General features: G+C 36.9%; 1 protein-coding gene across 11 annotated transcripts in view; it reads right to left on the bottom strand.

Moving 5' to 3' along the window:
* Positions 1 to 16,023, bottom strand: part of MAGI2 (membrane associated guanylate kinase, WW and PDZ domain containing 2) — a 717,920-nt gene that overhangs the window by 210,179 nt on the left and 491,718 nt on the right. The window lies entirely within an intron of this gene.

The raw sequence follows: 16,023 nt of genomic DNA, 5'->3' as shown, positions 1-16,023 counted from the left end.
ATTTCAATATCCCTCTTTTCCATTGCTAAGTTGGGCCAGCTGCTTTCATTTCTGTGGAGTAATTAAATGCAGCTAATTAAACAGAGCTGCTGTTACCATTGTTACCATGAATTCCTAAGGCCTTCGTTTCAGAAACAAGATGATTGTATTAACTCTCTTTCTGGCTCTTTTAGCACAGTTTTAGTCCATTTTACTGGTGGATAAAATTATGCAAATAATCATCTTAAGGGATCAAGCAAAAAGAAGGTAAACAAAAATTGCCACATATTCCTTCTCAAGATCTTTTGATTCTGAAGTCAATTTCCTGATTCTGAGATATTGATGAAAGACTCTGAAAGCTTATTCCAGATAATCAAATTAAAACTGCTTGTGAGAACCTGAAGAACAATCTCATAATACTGAGTGTTAAAATGGATGATTAATCTCCATAAATGCAAAGAAATGCAGAAAGTGAAAAAATAATGCTAACTGTGCATACACACATAAGTAATGATGGGCTCTAAAGCAGGTATTACCACTCAGAGAAAAGATTTTCAAGACACCAGCTTAAGCCCATGGGTAGTCAAAAAACAAACAGAATTTCAGCAATGTCAGGAAAGGAACTGAAGCTAAAACAGGAAACACCATTATTCCAACAGCCAACAGTGCAATTACACCCTAAGTACTGTGTGCAGTTCCGGTCATTCAACCAAAAAAGCAAGTAGCAGAACCTGGAGAGGTGCAGGGGGGGATGTTGCCAGAGATTTGGAAGACCAATGTGAGCTTTTGTGGGCTAGGGTTCTCCTGCTGGAGAAATATCACATAAAGGGTTATGATAATGGTATATGAAACCTTTCCCAGAGGGTGGAAAAGTTTAAATGGCTCTAAAAAAGGAATTAGACACATTTATAAAGGACAGTTAGAGCACAGTGATCCTGAGACCACCACCAGCTCAGAGATTCTGTAACACACTGAGACATAAAAAGTAGGAAGGTGCAAGAGGGAGAAGATTATGCCTGCTTTGTTTCTTGTAGCCTTTTCTATACCATTTGCTTCAAGCAGTACTTAGAGACAGGATACATGTTAGACAGAAAGCTATTCTGAGCCAGTAAAACAGATTTTGTGCTCTTACTATGTAGTCCTCACTATGTGTAAAGTAAGAATTTATCTTTATTCAGCATAAGATTCAACTTTCCTTCAGCTACAGAATCACAGGAAAAGAATCCAGAATTCTGTTTTTAATTCTAACATGCTAATATAAACAAATAGCCATAATTCACTTAATAATGTATTATTTTTTTAAAACAACTTGAATAGTTGCTAAAATGGGAAGAAAACTATGTTTAATTTATCCAGAAATAAAAACTGCTCTCAGACAATGGGTGTGTCTAGTTTTTCTGGTCAAATATCACACATAAATTTAGACCAAAAAGACTTCTACAGATCATAATCCAGAAATTTAATAAAAATTTTTGTAGGACTATACTTTCCCAGTTCTGACCTCACTTCATGAAAAATACCAACACTGAATATGCTTGAAAGAACTGCAATGTATAGAGTTGCTTTTAGACAACCCTAGTGCATTATTCTGGTACTGAAGGTTTGAAGGAGTTGACTTCCTGTATCCTACAAGAAAAAAAAATATATTGAAACACTTTAGAGAGAAAAAATACAATTTAAAACTATGTTAAAGCTCAATACAAAACCAACATTCTGTAAAATTCAAGCTGAGGCAGCCATACATGATTTTAATTTTAACGATAGCAAGGTATTTCTCATTTCTCATCAGGGACTCTCATCACAGCATGACAAAAATCCCCATTGTAGGAACTAAGCAGCCTAGGAACGCCTGATCACAGTTATCCTTTTAGTTTAACTCCTTTGATGAGCAATTCCCATAGGCAATGTTTAAAGTTAGTGGAGAAAATATATCTCTGGCATTAAACTCAAAGACTTGTGTTGGAAATACATTACACAGAAGGAGAAATTCCAAGCAGAAATCCAAAATTCTTTCAACCAATTTAAAGCTTATCTTGCTTTCCTTGGTGTTGCAAAGTCTGTGTGTAAGAATATATGCAAAGCTGAACTAGAATTTGGCTACATATAATGTTGAAAAATAAAAGCTGGGACTCAGTTCTCAGAAGGATCAAATCCATGGTGGCATTATTTCAACCTCAAATTCAAGTCTGTATGAAATCTCAGTTGTTGGGCACTCAGTCATGTGAAAGGCAATGTACAACAGCAAAAGCTGAAGGGCAGTATTCCCAGTTCAAACATCTCCTCTCAGTTGCACATGATATCATGTGAATATCAATATTCCCCTTATTTTACATAGTTCCCTACAGCAACATCAGTGGGAGATCTGCATACATAACGAGGGCAGGGCAGCAATACATAGAACCTGCAGCTCAGAAGTTCTGGTGATTAAAACAGTAGAAACAGCTAGATTGGGTCAATAGGACGAGATGAGCAGACCCTCACTATTTCCCAAAGTATTAAATTAACCACGCTAACAACAGTGAATGCATTTTGAAGTTTGTGCAAATTCACTACCTCTGTATAACACTGTTCATGCAACAGGAACATAAAGCACAATTAACCTTCCTGGGAACACAGGTTTTGTTTTACAGAGAAGGACATTATACAAATATCACCTCCACCTTTCCACCAGAAAAACATTTAAAAGGTTTTCTTATTGATTTTTCAAAGCCTTCTGTATTTGTAACAACAATGCCTAACTTAATTACTGCGGCAATAATGGGACACATTTACTATCCCAGAAAAGGAAAAAGAATCTGCCATTATGTCTCTTTCTTGGATTAAGAACTATGCAACAAAAAATACCCAGACACACTAAATATCGTAGCTGGGCTCTCTATCAATCTGGCCATTACTAAAAATTATCCCAAGGAGAGAAAATTACATATTTTGAACCTCAAGAACAAGTGAAGGAAACATGAGCAGATCAGTAACTCAGAGATGATGGTTGGCAGAGAAATGTGTGGGGGGTGAGGGTGGCATTAATTTTAGTTTTGTGAGTGTCCCAGTAATTATGGGAACAAAGCCAGCACTCATGAAATTTGCCCATCAGTCATTAATTGTCAGTGACCACTGCCACAGTCATTCAAAAACAATTAGAAGTGAGAGAAGGAAAGTGTATCAAAAAGGCATAAACAATCCAGAAAAACCACTGCTGGCACACACATGTTAAACGGGGATTTCACTGCCACAAAAATGCACATTGTTCTCTCTGGAAAGAATATTCATGAGGACATAATTACAATATTTGGTGTTGCTTAAACAAAATCCCAAAAAGCACACTCCTCATCTGAATAGTGAACCCTTCAAGTCAATCAATGATGGAAGCTTACATGGAGAAAAAGGAAAATCCTTCGTCTTATAGATGTATTATCTTTCTGCCTAATCCAATGCTCTTCAGGGGATTTCAACAGAAGACATCCAGTGGGTTTTGAAGAAGTCCCCTATCACCTTTCACTAACTAAGAGTTTGTTTGAGCTTCTTTAAACAAAAAATAAATCTGTGGGGCTCTTTCAAAATTAATCTAAAATATTAGCAACAACAGGATTTTCTGCCTTCTTCTCTTGTAGTACTGTCACTTATAATCTTACTGATGCTTAAGTAAGAGATTAAAGTTTGTTTATTAATGTTCTTTATCCATAACAATTTATTCTAATTCTGCTTTTGCCTACCTAGTCATAGTGCAGGTAGAAAAAATTCTTCAGTCCTTTACTAAGGCAAATGCTCCTTATCCTCAGAACTGTATTTCTTACAGGATTAATATTAGAGGGGAAAGATTATTTGCTTTTACTCCTTGCTACACCAAATTCTACTTTTTAAACCATGTGTTAGATTCAGTTATTGAAACAATACAGAATTTAAGCTGGGCATAATGGAATTTTAACGGAATACCATTTACTGAAATAGATCTAGGACTATATTTTTCTATCCAGCATTATCTGTTCAGTTTATTTATAGAAATTTACATGCTAATAAATATCCTTTAGCTACAATCAGCAAACAAAAATTTTTGTGCAAATTCCAGCAACCAGTATAGCAAGCAGCAAGTAGGCAATACTGTTCTACGTGCAATGATCTTTTCGCTAGACCAACAGAAGTCCAAAACTACAATTTAACTTTTCAAAAATTAACACCCATGTTTAATGAATAATCTAAACTACTCAGGAGATGTTAAATGTCATAGTGTGAGACCAGACATCGTAGGGAAGCATGAGAACAAAAGGATGGTGAGACAAAACTAAAGGTGATAAAATCCTTCAAGAATTTGAAAAAAAGAGACAAGAAGGGAACAAACCACAGAAAGTTCAAACAATTTTGGAAGTCCTCTCTGTTGTGAACAGGTATTATATGTCATGTCTTTAATAGTTCAGAAGACAGACACTCTAAGGTCTTTCCATACCATTTTTCACTACTCATCAGAGCAACATTTTATGATCATGTATATTAATGCAGAACTTGCAAGTACAGGTGTATTCTTCAGTTATGAAGAGACAAAGTATATCAAATAATGGTGGGGACAGAATGCCCAAGCAGAAATATCATGGCACAGAAAGTGACCACAGAAAATTGAAGGGTAGAAAATATGAAAATATCTGTATCTTTGAACAAAGTGGACCACCAGAAAAAACCAGTAAGTTTAGTGAATATTAATGGAGCTACAATTGGCAACAGCCTAATGGTCCCCAATAAACCCACTGAATAAACAATGATGAGACTGAAAAGTGTACAAAAACATCTGCCCCCAAACCACCAATGATGGCAGTCCTTTCCCAAGTCCACAGCTGAAATACTGAATGATTCCTCTAGTCCAGTGGAGGAAAGTAGAGGATCAATTCAAGACAGAAACCTTTAAAATATGAATGTCTGAGTATACAAAATATAACAGTCCCAAAATAGCTAAAGCTGACTTTGTCCACCCTTTGTCCAAGCGTGAAAATTTCTAAAAAAATGACATAAGTTGAAGATAAATTGATGGTAAAGCCAAAGCCACAGTATAAAAAGCACGAGGTCCATCCTGCAAGAGCAGTGGCAGACACTTTCAGATTCAATAGTTGCACATGACCACAATGAATGCTGTAGTATTTGTTTAATATGAAAGTGATATACACTTATTGTAGACATTTTTTTGAACAGAAGGAAAAGAAATTTCAGATGCTGATCAAATGTTTCTGTTTCTGTCATTGGAAAACTGGAATGACTGAAATTTTGTTAAAGGAGTGAAAATTGTGAGAATTGTGTTCCCCTGTAAGGAAAACTCTTGCTTCCTCAAGTAAATATTCTATTATTGAGAAGGTAAACTATAACTTTAAATTCTCTAAGCAAAGATTTTCTTGTAAAAAGGAAAACTCACAGACTACTGAAGAGAAAATAGATAAGAGAAATGCAGCTGGGATTGAAAGAGGAAAAAAGTATTTTAAAAACATAAATCCAACTCTCCTTTAACCTTTGCTCCCTCCTTCCAAAACAACAAAACTTTTGGACAGAGCAACTCATGTCTTTCATGGTGGTGTCAGAGCTGAAAGATGAAATAAAAATTTCTATAATTAAAACATTTCTCAGATTTTGCAGTCTATTTGAGCAAAAGGACATTGAAACAAAGTCCAATGGCGAGTACATTTAAGTGTGCAGACAAAAGAAGCTGTAGCTTCTCAGTCAACTTCAGAGTGAAGCAGAGCAATGTCATCACTGCAGTGTCAGTACAGGAAGGGTGTAGGTTATCAGCAGTGAGATAGTATCTAGACTAGATAATTTCTCAGATGAAATTGCTAGTTTGGGCTATTGTGAATAGTTTTGATAGTAAGATACGACTTTTTTTCCCTCATATCACTCTTTTCCCCTCCTTCATGCACCAGAAGGAAGGGGATCCAACATAAGATCTGGGTGCTTCATCTTTGTACAGGGAAGATCTCTGGGCAGCATCCCAGTCTCAGGAGTTACCAGAGTCTGGCCTGCATGGCTACAGAAATATGCACATATTGATATGTAAGTAAGGCTCATTTGTGTTTATAGCAAGTGACTGCATTCATCTGGAATCATTCTGCATTTCGATGGCCTTTTAATTTTTACAGTTGCATAGACAAAAAGATCCAATGCTTCACCAGAACATGTAATCAGAAATTATTATTTTGATGAAACATTAGACTGTATTCTGTACAATGTAATTACATAAAAAGGTTTGATGTTTAACAGAAACAAATTTTAACATTTCTTGTCAGGATTCCAAAATCCTGCCTGTTTGCCTTATCAGTCCTCTTACCAGGTCTCAGAATTTCCTCATATCCAGAGATACTTTTCCCTCTTCATGTTTCTATGCTGAAACAATTCTAATGTTTAAAGACATCACAAATCCAAATATATTTTTATATAGACAGCAACACATTCTCCACATCTCTGCTTTTTATATTTTCCACCTTTTATAGCCACTTATTCTATTCCAAAGCCTTCTACTATGAATTCTGAAAATATAGTTCCTCCCTTCCCAACAGTTCTGCAGTATCTGCCATCCGCATACTAAGTGCCTGTGCCTTCCTCCCACTCAGGCAGATACTGAGTTCTCAAAAAGCTTGAAATGTTACCACTTTTTTTTCTGTCCCACAAACAGTGATTATCTGCTACTGGGTCTTCGAGGGTATTAGTCACGAAAGACAGAGGCTTTTTAAAGAGCTGCATTATCTGTCAAATCTTAAATACAGGATATCTGTGCTCAGACAGGATTTCCCAGTTCTACTTAACAGGGACTCCAACACTCACTTTGAGGATTTTAGGCTGGAATCAAAGACCAGGTGTCACAAAAGGAAAATAACTGAAACCTTTTTTAAAGCATCTTGGAAAAATAAAAAGAAATGGAAATCATAAATACAAGGAATTCACTTAATACTAAGACAAAACCTGAGGTAACTGTGTTTGTGAAACTCAACTGCTACTGGAACAGAAAGGTTTAGATACATCTTCTCTTTAATTGTAGTACATTGTAAGCAAAGAGCAATCAAGGAATGTTTCAAAAAAATGACAAACACTCTACCTTTAAAGCTATCTGAAAAATAACAAGTGTTACTAGAGATTTTAGCAAGTCATCAGAGTTCTTATTTGGCAGCAATGGACTTTGAAATGTTTACCATAAAAACAGCCAACCACTCCTTGCAACAAGTCAAAATTTCCATCAAAGAACACCAAATTGGCTTTTGGCTCCTAAATTTGATGAAATTGCTGACCTTCTAGACGAAATTTAAAATGAGATGATTATGAAGAATAATTTTTTAAAAGGAGAAGATTAACATTCCTTTTTCATTAATGATCTCTGTTAAAAAGAAAAGCTTTCATAAAAAATCAGAGGGAGGAGAAACAATAAAACCAAAGGTAGCTGGACATGTTGTAATGAATATAATCCCACAAGCCCCTCATTGTTAAATCTATCACGCTTCATTGCCATTTAGAAGTCAGGGACTGAAGGATTAAAGCTATAAAGATAATAGGATTAAAAATCATATACGCTGATTTCTACCTACGATTAAACAATATTTCATAAGGAATGACAACCTTTTGTTCTTTACTGGCATCAAGGCCTTGATCTTTGCAAAATGTGGTGGGGTGAATTCTTTTCTGTGTGACAAGACAGGATCACTCCTTTCAATCGTCCTTGTAGGAATATTTCAGGACACCTCTATTCTCATGCCACACGTTGTTTGCATTACAGTGGGAAAAAACCCCTTGTGCTGCCAATGACAGTTCTGCTCCTTGCTTCAGTGGTGAGTGGAATCCAATTTATAGCTCATTAAAGATGTGAATTGTTAAAACTCTGGCCCTGTTTCTCCCAATGAGTTTACAAAATCTCTCTCCCTCCCTTTCTAAATTACATTACACATTCCAGCTGAAAACTACTTAAGCTTAGCCATTTAACTTGGCAGCAAAATGAAAAAGAGATGCTTTTGGAAACTGGATGTGAGTAGCTTCAGCAGCTCCAGCAGGAACTCAAGCTACCATAGTCATTCTAGCCTTGGACTGCCCTTCAGTTGCAGTGTAGTTTAAAGTGTAATATCATTTTAGCTCCAGTTTGCTGGCTCTGTTTTGGGGTATATCACTGGTGAATGTGTCTATTTTATTCTGAAATTAAATTATAATTTGGAAAGTCTTACAAAATAACGGTAAACCTTTACTGCTGTTAGAAAATGCATTATTCACAGTATCTCACACCACTGATGAACATGCTGTGTTCCTTACAGGGGGCATTTGTTATACATGTTACAATACTTTACGCATTAAGGGCCATTAGCAAAAATATTATTTCACGGATCTATGAACTTTTTCAGCTGCGAATCTCAGTGCAGTTTACAAGCAAATAATCTTCACAGCCACGTGAAAGGTGTGTTTACATGACCCTCGTTCAAAAAACTCAGAAATTTGAAGTGATTTGTTTCAAATCATCATGAAGCAATTAGAATGAAAGTCTGTGGTTTTCCTCATGAAGGACCACGGGACAAGTTAGTAGGTTCCTCAACCTGCATTTAGCAACCTTTAAAATCCTCAGGTTGCTGGAAGAGTTACTATGGGTTGCCAATACCTCCAAAGACAGGGATCCTTGCAGGCTGTGTGCTTTGACAGCAGGCAGCTGTGGGATGCCTCTGGGTCCTGGGCATCTCCCCATTTAAATGCACAATCTGAGGGAGCAGTGGTTGTAGTGAGTGCAAGAGAGCCAAGTGCTCGCTGAATAATCAATGATAAATTTTTTTCTCTACTTTTACTCCTTCTTGTCCTTGCAATTACCAACTCTATTTAAGATTAGTGTTAGTACTCTACAGGGATTTGTATGGCTGAGACTGTGAGAAACTGTAATGGTTGTAAAGGCAGAGTAATACTCAGTAGTTCATTACAGCTGAAAGGACTTATCTCTTACACTGGTAAGTGTGCTCCAAGGAAGCCTCCCTGTCTGCAAGAGCTCCCCCAGGGAGATACCAGAATGCTGCCCAGGGCACAGACAGCCAAGGTATGTACACGTGGACAGCTATTTTGTCTTAAAACTTATCTAAGGATGAAGAATTACTCTTACAAGCTGTGTCACTGAACCAGGTCATCCAGAGAAGCGTCTTCTGAACTCCCAGGAAGAAACTCTAATGAGATAACCCCTTTCTTATTTTTATTATCATTATTTTGAGTTTGGCATGGAAGGGTGTTTTGGTCAGTGAATGCCCAGATGGTGTTGCCAGCATGAAATGCCCTTCCAAATGTCATAACAGTTCAAGATATTTTGTTATGGTTTAATTAACCCAAAATTGAAAATGCAAGCTGCGAAAACCATGTTCAATATGTCCTAAAATGACAGAAAAAAATTTCATTGTGATCAATATTATTACAAGTAATGCCAGCTCCATTACAAAAGTGATTAAATAATACTTAAAATGGGGTTAATAATCTGCAAAAGGGATTTCTAAGTAAAAACTCTGTGATTTAAAGGTGCCGTATTCTTATCATCTGGAAACACCTGGATTTAAGTCAAAACTGGAAATAAATGTGGTATTCTGTCAATCTGTTTCCTAATTCCCAGTCATTTGTTCCTATCACAAAGCCACCAGGCAGGAGTGCGTGATGGGCAGTCCCTGCTCAGAAGTGACTCAGGCCTGGAACAGGAAAGGGTTTGATGTCTGAATTGAAAAGCGCTTGCAGAGCAGCATCAAAAGTTTGCAGCAAAATTACTCATCTGTGCCTGGCACTCTCAGCTGAACTCCGTAAGCATTGCTTTCTTGCCCTTGGGAAGAAAACAAAACAACAGTTCTTGGCACAGGAACTCAAACCATCCCAGAGGAGATGGTTTAAAATGTCGAGGGACAGTGTCATACTCTATGCTCCTCTCTGGAGCTGCTCTCTATTATATCTCTGGATTGTTTAATCTGAAATTACATTCTGCATCCCACCTCGCAGAGGATCTTACTCAACATGTCTTTCTTGCTTACAGGATAGTGTTTGTTCCAGCCTGCAATGCAGGAACTTCTGCTTTAAAATAAAACAAGGAGACCCTCCCACATTTTTTTGAGAAACATATATAATGAGGACTGGTCCTCAAGAGAGGATGCGGAGGAGGCCAGATTCAAGCTCTTAAAGAGATGTGATACTCAAGATTTGCTAAGCTCTGGAAGAGATCAAAATTTGGGATGCAAGCTTGTGATTAGCCTTTCCTCTTTTCTGGCTTCAGCCATGTCCCTCTTGACTGTGCAGCCTTTTTGGCTTGACATTTTGTACTCAATTTCCTACCCACAAATAAACTCCCAAAACAGGGATCTGGATTTCTTTTCAGGCACTGGGCATCCAAATATCAGATGTTGCAGCAAGTATCTGCTTAGGTGCCCACATCAGTTATGACGGGGAATTCTTTGCCTGCCCCTTCACAGAGGGAGCACTACCTCAGCCACCTCCTGTCCATTGTGGTTGTGCACAATGCTTCCCCTCTCACCTGAAATCACTTAATATGTCTGTATTGAAATATAAAAATTCTGTATTTTTCATGGCAAATATTTTACTAAGGCTTAGACTCCAGCCTCCAAATGGCTTTAATTGTTAAACCCACTGGAAGTATTTCTGAAATTTCATGTAACATGGATAGGTGGATAGACAGAGAGGTTTTTTCAGTGTGGTTAGAAGCCATTTTTTATTAACTGATAACAACAGGAATAATGAAAGATAACATAGACCAAGTAAATTTTTATGAATTGCATTGCTTCCATTGTATTAGAGACAGACACTTATGTGGCCCTTACTTATTTCTGGCTTAGTCATGTTTTAAATTAACACTAAGCTAAAATTCTGCAAGACAGATTTCTTGAAAAAATGCACATGTGAATGGATAACAAAATAAGCGAAGGCCTCTTTGTACATAGTCATGTCTCATTCTATATAAAGGCATAATTTCATATGGTGACCTATTTAATACTCAACAACATTCCAGCATTTGAATAAAAGAATTAGGCTGTGCGGGTACAAAGTCTAAAAAAGAGACTCTTCTCAACATATTTCCAACAGCAAATATAATTCCCTGGATACAAGGTTTAAAATAGTAATGCTGGTAAACCCTTGACTGTAGTAGAACAAATGGTGCCATTTAACACACAGTGTAACTAGCACATAGCATTAGATATCAATCATGACTTTTATGGTTTTTATTCTTGTTTTCATCAGGAATAAAAAACTACTTTTCTGAAGATAATATCACTTTCTACTTCGGTTTCATGGGGAAATGAACTTTATAGGATCGTACTATTTCCCCTGTAAAAGTCTGAGTCTATTGTTAGTTTTCACCTAAATTTAGCAGAGACTCAGGTATCTCAAAGACAAATATACTGCCCTTCCAAGAGATACTCTATGCTCAGCAGGTACTTTCTCGTTTGCACAGTCCAATCTGGTTTGCAGAGACAGAAAAGAAGAAAAGGTTTTACAAGCCATCGAGAGAAAAAGAAAATGTTGGAAGCAATGAGCAGAATACCATGTAGAGAAACACAGTGGTCAGGGTCACACAGCACTATACAAAACCCAAAAGCTAGCCTTCTCTCCTAGTTCATATTGGGATACTTCCTTCAACAGAGACAGGGGATTGGTCTGGAGTTGTAAGATGTCCTGCTAGCACTTTTTTCAGTCAACAGTGTAGAGCACTTCCTCCTCATTCCACCTCCTCCTCTCCTACATCACTGGTCTGCCCAAGTTTCACATGTAGTGCTCTGATACGGATATATCCCAATATCTCAAAAAATCCCACAACCCCTTGTATCCTAGACTGCTGAAAGATTTGTTTTCAAACCCAAGGCTACTACAATCAAATAAAAAAACTATTTGTAGGAGAGTATTTATCCTCTACAAGTTGCCATTAGCAGGCATCGGAAAACACAAACGGTATCCGTTTAAGACAAAAGCTCACTACATGGCTTCCAGTGAAAAATATGTGTAAGGGAATCAAGAAGTAATACTTTACTCATAAAACCAGCATGCCTATGCCCAAGTGCATCTATAAAACAAAATTATGAAAGGTTGGTACATCTTACTGCAGCATAGTAAGGAATCAGGTAAGCAATGACAAATTCTGAAGAAGAGCTGCGTGGGGCAGTGGGAGCATCAAAGGTACCGCCTGTGACTACAGGAGTGGGGAATATATAACCCAACAAAATGGGATAGGAGGGTGGGGTTCTGTTCAGCATGAAGACACCGAAATGCAGCAGTCTGTCTGCATACAGGTGTTCACACAGGTGGATCAGGTGTCTGTGTCCTCTAAGTGCCAAAGCAGAGCTGATATTCACAGTCAATGAAGTATAAAGGCAACTCAGCTCACCCTACATAAACATCTATATTCTGCAGTCAAGTTGGTGGGTGTAGAGGAGATGGAAAGACAGATGACGGATGAATGCTAGGTGAAATCAAAGTTTTATTTATAGTTGTAGGCCTATTTGTATTTCAAAACTAGGAGAAAGGAGGTTGACATAAAAAGAAAGAGAGGGTCAAGAGTGATAGAGACTACTGCTTGGGACAGATTAGTAATGAAATTAGTGAAATTTGTAAAAGAAATGAGTGAAACTTTACATATCTGATCCCAGGAAATTTCAACAGCTGTTTAATAGCCAAATTGGATATAGAAGAAATCCTTGATTTTTCTCCAGAATAAAAGTTCCCTAAAATGAATTAAAAAATTTGAAAAAATTGCTACATTTCTTAATGAAAAATGAACTTCCTTAAACCTGTGATATTTCATGTCATTACAGCTGAACTGCCTTTCAATATAAAACTACATTTCTTACTGCCTTATGGGACTTGTCATTCTTTTCCATATTCTCTCCTGAAGAACAGACTCAGTTAGAAGACCACTCATATAATATACCTGTAATCATGCAAAGCCCATGAATCTACTATGTTATATGACTTTACAGGAAATTTAGCAACCAGGGAATCTACCTCACAGATGCAAAAGGGGCAGAACTATACCTTCTCTAGTACTCTACACATAAAAATTGTTTAACCAATTTTGATGTAAAAAAAAAAATCATTTAAAAGTAGTATTTAAATTCAAAACCCCCAAATTTTTAATTTGTATTTCCAGCAGAGAAAACACAATTATTTCTATTAAGGTCAATATTTTCTGGAGGAAATCAGAAACGTGTAAAAATTGCAGCTGTTATTGTAGAACTGCCAGCTATTTCTACTTATTGCTATTATGAAACTCAGATTGGCACCATAAAAACAGAGAGTAAGAGGCAGTTCTTGCTTCAAAGACCTGCCATCTAAGTAGATCTGACAGAGCAAAAGTCAAAGTAATTTGCTGAAGTGCACACAGAAGTTCCATGAGAGAGACACAGAAATAAAGATCAGCACTTAAAACCTCCTGACCTACAAAAGGATTTAGAGCAGTAGGTGTCATTAAAGAAAAACAGAGAGTCCACAGCACGCAGATAAAGAAAGCTTGACTTGGTAGAGCTTGTCAATCTCTTGGCAAAAGCATATGAAAATTTTTCAAGAGGAGGGATGTGCTGGAAGGTTGATTCAGATTTTGTGAAAGGAAATGAGCAAGCAGTGGGATTTGCAGATACAGAAGCCAGAGATAATGAAGAAATCATATTTGGCAAAGGAGTATTGAAGAGCAGAAAGTGGAAGAGAGGAAATGCGTGGAGCAGAGGGGGCCCTCAATACCACCAGCCTGGAACATCAGGACTCTGATATCATACTCTGCTTGGACATTGTCTGGTGTGGAAACTGCATGCTGGTGGCAGAATGAAGAAGGAGGACTTGGCAGGATTTGCACTGAAAGGAGAACACAAAAGTTGGGTTATTCACAATGAAAACCTGATAGGAGAATCTGGTAGATGATTAAGACGTCCTAATGTATCTCAGAGAATCAATACAAGTTTCAGATGTGACAAAATGAATGTCAATGAAAAGCACAGGTTATGCAGGTAGCGATAAAGCATCAAGGTAAGTATCATTTCCTATCTAAACACTTATGTCTTTGTAAAATTTTATATCTCTGAGTAAAGTATGCCAGAATAAATCATAAAGTGCAACAGAAAAGATGTTTGGCATAAAAAAAAAAAACTACCAAGCCACAGCTGAAATTAATTCTTGGAGTTGGATTAAATTTAAACAAAAATTCCAAATCCCTGTGTGCTATAGCAAAGTCCCTTGTGTTGGACCTCCTTGGCAAGGTACAGTCATTTTAAGGCATATAAGCGATTTTGAAGAACTTTTTCCTCTGCAGGTATTGGATTAAAAAAAAGACAAATGATACTTTTGAAAAACAGGAGAACCTTAGAAAAGAGAGGATGTTGCAAGAACAATAACTGTAAGAATAGAAAATCTCTCCCTAAAGTCTTTTATGCATCACTCCAAGTACTTTGCATTAATGAGCTGAGCAATCTTAAAAGAACAACATGACCCAGCATACTATAGTGATTCAGTAATCCAGTGGTCAAATAACTATAAAATAATGCTTTTTCTTTAATGCACTGATCTTCATCTTAAATTGTTTCAGATACTTTGATATTTTTTTTAAGTGCTGTTCTGATCTCAGTAGACAACAGCTAACAAAAAAAGGAAAAAAAAAAAGCAACACATTTACTCCAAGTAACTCTGTGCAATGTTACTCCACAGATATTGGTGGATTTTTTCCCCTGCTTTTTCCATTAGTATTTTCTTAGGAGCAGGCTGAGATATAGCTTCATATAAGTAATGTGAGAGATTCAGAAAGCAAGCTCCTGTGCCCTTGTTTTGTTTCAGTATCAGACCTTTTTGTAATCACTGTAGAATTTAGTCTGGGAGCTCGTGTTGTCTGCGCTAGAATAAGCATCACAAAATCATTCAGACATGTAATTTCTGATGTCAGAAGAGAACGTCAGAATTGCTGCTGAAATAAGGAAGCAATTTTTGGAATATATCAATCTTTCAAAAGAAAGGCATTTACAAAAAAAACCAACCCAGAAACATTTTTTACTAAACCACTGACCCTGCAATTCTTACAGCCAGCGACTCCTCAGTGACCTCTTAATCAGCTCTGACTTTCCTTTCCATTAATAGTATTTACATTAACAAAATGTATATATTTTGGAAAATTTAAAATAAATCAGATGCAGTACCTGAAAACTTACTAATACATTAAAAATATTTTAAAATGCTTTGAATTAAAGCACATAGCATGCATGCATTTAATGCTCTGTATCTCACAACAATAAAATAAGTAGCAGCCTTTAGAAATCATAACATCTTAACTGACTAATCGAACTGACATGGAAGTATAGAACAATGAAAAAAACCCCTTATCAGAAACAGATCGACTACAACACATTCTTTCCTTGACTTTATTAAATGATTTTGATTACTGATAAACTTTACCAGAGAAAAATTAGAAATTATACTCAATGCAAAGATAGTTTGATATGATTTGTATTATTTCAAATCTCTGAATCTGTCAATATAATAATCTCTCTTGCTCAACAGTTACAGCTCCTGTAAGCATCCTCAGCAGTATATATGCTTTTAAATTTTAAAGCATTAGCAATGTAGTACCCCCCAAATCCAGCCTTGAACTCTGACAGACACTGATCTCTTGTCTCCCTCCCACACCCTGTTTTATCAGACACTATTTTGTTTAAATTGGCTACTAAATAGCATAGCACTGTACCTTTAAATACAAATCAAACAATATTCATATTCCCACGGTGCTGCTAGTTTCCCTTATGCATTGAATCGCCTGTAGATTAAAAGCTCAGAATCTGAAAAGGGATTCTGTTCTGCAGACCAAAGTTCTCTGTAGGAGATGAGGGAGAGGGTCAGTCCCGGAGTCACACACACAACAGGCAGAAAACACACTTGTGATCCTCAGCTTTGGATAGCATCAGAAAGGGGAATAAAAAGCAGAAACACATGGCACACTGAGAACTGGTATCACTTATGGCTTCTAACCAAAGCAGCAATTAAACACCTTTCACCATTCCCCCAAATGCCTGATTTTTGTAAGAACTGAAAGAGAGACACACACAAAGGAAAATC

This window comes from Corvus cornix, chromosome 1A (assembly GCF_000738735.6).
Source record: "Corvus cornix cornix isolate S_Up_H32 chromosome 1A, ASM73873v5, whole genome shotgun sequence".
Taxonomy (NCBI): domain Eukaryota; kingdom Metazoa; phylum Chordata; class Aves; order Passeriformes; family Corvidae; genus Corvus; species Corvus cornix.
This window is presented reverse-complemented; position numbering and strand designations above follow the sequence as displayed.